Source organism: Dendrobates tinctorius, unplaced genomic scaffold (genome assembly GCF_039654945.1).
Source record: "Dendrobates tinctorius isolate UK_male_01 unplaced genomic scaffold, ASM3965494v1 ptg000035l, whole genome shotgun sequence".
In the NCBI taxonomy this organism is placed as follows: Eukaryota; Metazoa; Chordata; class Amphibia; order Anura; family Dendrobatidae; genus Dendrobates; species Dendrobates tinctorius.
The window spans coordinates 59,094,163-59,099,130 of NW_027361703.1; positions in this window are offsets into that span (position 1 = coordinate 59,094,163).

Genomic DNA, 4,968 nt, shown 5'->3' on the forward strand with positions numbered 1-4,968 from the left:
TACATCTATCTTTCTATCTATTTCTATCTAACTCTATATCTATATATCTATATAGCATTATTCCCTATGAGGAGGCAGCATTATATCCTATGAGGAGGCAGCATTATTCCCTATGAGGGGATGCATTATTCCCTATGAGGGGGGCAGTATTATACCCTATGAGGGGGGCAGCATTATACCCTATGAGGGGGGCAGCATTATACCCTATGAGGGGATGCATTATTCCCTATGAGGGGGGCAGTATTATACCCTATGAGGAGGCAGTATTATACCCTATGAGGGGGGCAGCATTATTCCCTATGAGGGGGCAGTATTATACCCTATGAGGGGGCAGCATTATACCCTATGAGGAGGCAGCATTATACCCTATGAGGAGGGCAGCATTATTCCCTATGAGGGGGTGCATTATACCCTATGAGGGGGTGCATTATACCCTATGAGGGGGTGCATTATTCCCTATGAGGGGGGCAGTATTATACCCTATGAGGGGGCAGTATTATACCCTATGAGGGGGCAGCATTATTCCCTATGAGGGGATGCATTATTCCCTATGAGGGGGGCAGTATTATACCCTATGAGGAGGCAGCATTATACCCTATGAGGGGGTGCATTATTCCCTATGAGGGGGGCAGTATTATACCCTATGAGGGGGGCAGTATTATACCCTATGAGGGGGGCAGTATTATACCCTATGAGGGGGCAGCATTATTCCCTATGAGGGGGTGCATTATTCCCTATGAGGGGGTGCATTATTCCCTATGAGGGGGGCAGTATTATACCCTATGAGGGGGGCAGTATTATATTCTATGAGGGGGTGCATTATTCCCTATGAGGGGGGCAGTATTATACCCTATGAGGGGGGCAGTATTATACCCTATGAGGAGGCAGCATTATACCCTATGAGGGGGTGCATTATTCCCTATGAGGGGGGCAGTATTATACCCTATGAGGGGGGCAGTATTATACCCTATGAGGGGGGCAGTATTATACCCTATGAGGGGGCAGCATTATTCCCTATGAGGGGGTGCATTACACCCTATGAGGGGGTGCATTATTCCCTATGAGGGGGGCAGTATTATACCCTATGAGGGGGGCAGTATTATACCCTATGAGGGGGTGCATTATACCCTATGAGGGGGTGCATTATTCCCTATGAGGGGGGCAGTATTATACCCTATGAGGGGGGCAGTATTATATTCTATGAGATGGCTGCATTATATCCTATGAGAAGGCTGCATTATACTATGTGAGGGGGCTGCTTTATATTCTATGAGGGGGCTACCCCAACTCCTGCTACATAATTAAGACATGTACAACCTTATATTATACCCGGATATTAGCGTGTTTTACCGCATAATTGGTGGTCTGGTATTTAACTCTATGCAGCTACATAGTGGGCCCCAAGAATGATTTTCTCTGGTGGGCCCAAGGTGTTCCAGTCCGACACTGTATGTATGTATGTGTGTGTATGTGTGTATGTCCGGGATAGGCATCTGCACTGTCGCAGCTACAGCCACCAAATTTGGCACAGTCACACGTCTGGACCCCGAGAGCGTCCTAAGCTATGTTGTGAGGTGAAATTTTAACCCTGCGCGTTACAATTCACCAAACAATTTTGCCCTATCTACATACTGGGGAAAAAGTGTGTGCGCGTCAAATCTGCCCCTCATTAGATGTCATAATGCCCCTATCTACATAATGGGGAAACAGTGTGTGCGTATCAAGCCCAGCACCTCATTATGATGTCACAATGGTTGCCATGGCGACGCTGATGTCATCATAGGTTGCAAGCCCTGCCGCTCATTATGATGTCATAACGGTTGACTATGAGATGGAGGCTGTGTGATGGGTATATGGGCACTGGACTATGGGATGGAGGATATGTGTGACGGGTATATGGGCACGGGACTATGGGATGGAGGATATGTATGATGGGTATATGGGCATTGGACTATGAGATGAAGGATGTGTGATGGGTATATGGGCACTCGACTATGGGATGGCGAATATGTATGATGGGTATATGGGCATGGGACTATGGGATGGAGAATATGTATGATGGGTATATGGGCATGGGACTATGGGATGGAGGATGTGTGATGGGTATATGGGCACTCGACTATGGCATGGAGGATATGTATGATGGGTATATGGGCACGGGCCTATGGGATCGTGGATATGTATGATGGGTATATGGGCACGGGTCTATGGGATGGAGGATAATTATAATTTGCTATAACTAACCACATTTAGTTACTATGCCCGGGCAGCGACGGGCTCTTCAGCTAATATATAAAGCTCAAAGTATGTATGTATGTGTGTGTGTGTGTGTGTGTATGTCTGGGATTGGCATCCGCACCGTCACAGCTACAGCCACAAAATTTGGCACACTCACACGTCTGGACCCAGAAAGCGTCCTAGGCTACGTTGTGAGGCGAAATTTTTACCCCGCGCGTTCCAATTCACCAAACAATTTTTCCCCTATCTACATAATGGGGAAAAAGTGTGTGTGTATCAATCTACATAATGGGGAAAAAGTGTGTGTGTATCAAGCCCTGCCCCTCGTTATGATGTCATAATGGTTGCCATGGCGACGCTGATGTCATCATAGGTTGCAAGCCCTGCCGCTCATTATGATGTCATAATGGTTGACTATGGGATGGAGGATGTGTGATGGGTATATGGGCACTGGACTGTGGGATGGAGGATATGTATGATGGGTATATGGGCACGGGACTATGGGATGAAGGATGTGTGATGGGTATATGGGCACTGGACTATGGGATGGCGGATATGTATGATGGGTATTTGGGCACTCAACTATGGGATGGCGAATATGTATGATGGGTATATGGGCATGGGACTATGGGATGGAGAATATGTATGATGGGTATATGGGCATGGGACTATGGGATGGAGGATGTGTGATGGGTATATGGGCACTCGACTATGGCATGGAGAATATGTATGATGGGTATATGGGCACGGGCCTATGGGATCGTGGATATGTATGATGGGTATATGGGCCCGGGACTATGGGATGGAGGATAATTATAATTTCTTATAACTAACCACATTTAGTTACTATGCCCGGGCAGCGACGGGCTCTTCAGCTAATATATAAAGCTCAAAGTGTGTATGTATGTATGTATGTGTGTGTGTGTGTGTGTGTATGTATGTGTGTGTGTGTGTGTATGTCTGGGATCGGCATCCGCACCGTCACAGCTACAGCCACAAAATTTGGCACACTCACACGTCTGGACCCAGAGAGCGTCCTAGGCTACGTTGTGAGGCGAAATTTTAACCCCGCGCGTTCCAATTCACCAAACAATTTTTCCCCTATCTACATAATGGGGAAAAAGTGTGTGTGTATCAATCTACATAATGGGGAAAAAGTGTGTGTGTATCAAGCCCTGCCCCTCGTTATGATGTCATAATGGTTGCCATGGCGACGCTGATGTCATCATAGGTTGCAAGCCCCACCGCTCATTATGATGTCATAATGGTTGACTATGGGATGGAGGATGTGTGATGGGTATATGGGCACTGGACTGTGGGATGGAGGATATGTATGACGGGTATATGGGCACGGGACTATGGGATGAAGGATGTGTGATGGGTATATGGGCACTGGACTATGGGATGGCTGATATGTATGATGGGTATTTGGGCACTCAACTATGGGATGGCGAATATGTATGATGGGTATATGGGCATGGGACTATGGGATGGAGGAAGTGTGATGGGTATATGGGCATGGGACTATGGGATGAAGGATGTGTGATGGGTATATGGGCACTCGACTATGGGATGGAGGATATGTATGATGGGTATATGGGCACGGGCCTATGGGATCGTGGATATGTATGATGGGTATATGGGCACGGGACTATGGGATGGAGGATAATTATAATTTGCTATAACTAACCACAGGTAGTTATTATGCCCGGGCAGCGCCGGGCTCTTCAGCTAAAATATATACACACACAGTATGTATATATATATATATATATACACTGTATATATACATACACACAGTACAGATCAAAAGTTTGGACACACCTTCTCATTCAAAGAGTTTTCTTTATTTTCATGACTATTAAAATTGTAGATTCATTTTGAAGGCATCAATACTATGAATTAACACATGTGGAATTATATAATTAACAAAAAAGTGTGAAACAACTGAAAATACTATATGTCTTATATTCTAGGTTCTTCAAAGTAGCCACCTTTTGCTTTGATTTCTGCTTTGCACTCTCTTGGCATTCTCTTGAGGAGCTTCAAGAGGTAGTCACCGGAAATGGTTTTCACTTCACAGGTGTGCCCTGTCAGGTTTACTAAGTGGGATTTCTTGCCTGATAAATGGGGTTGGGACCATCAGTTGTGTTGCGCAGAAATCTGGTGGATACACAGCTGATAGTCCTACTGAATAGACTGTTAGAATTTGTATTATGGCAAGAAAAAAGCAGCTAAGTAAAGAAAAACGAGTGGCCATCATTACTTTAAGAAATGAAGGTCAGTCAGTCCGAAAAATTGGGAAAACTTTGAAAGTGTCCCCAAGTGCAGTGGCAAAAACCATCAAGCGCTACAAAGAAACTGGCTCACATGAGGCCCGCCCCAGGAAAGGAAGACCAAGAGTCACCTCTGCTGCGGAGGATAAGTTCATCCGAGTCACCAGCCTCAGAAATCGCAGGTTAACAGCAGCTCAGATTAGAGATCAGGTCAATGCCACACAGTGTTCTAGCAGCATACACATCTCTATAACAACTGTTAAGAGGAGACTTTGTGCAGCAGGCCTTCATAGTAAAATAGCTGCTAGGAAACCACTGCTATGGACAGGCAACAAGCAGAAGAGACTTGTTTGGGCTAAAGAACACAAGGAATGGACATTAGACCAGTGGAAATCTGTGCTTTGGTCTGATGAGTCCAAATTTGAGATCTTTGGTTCCAACCACCGTGTCTTTG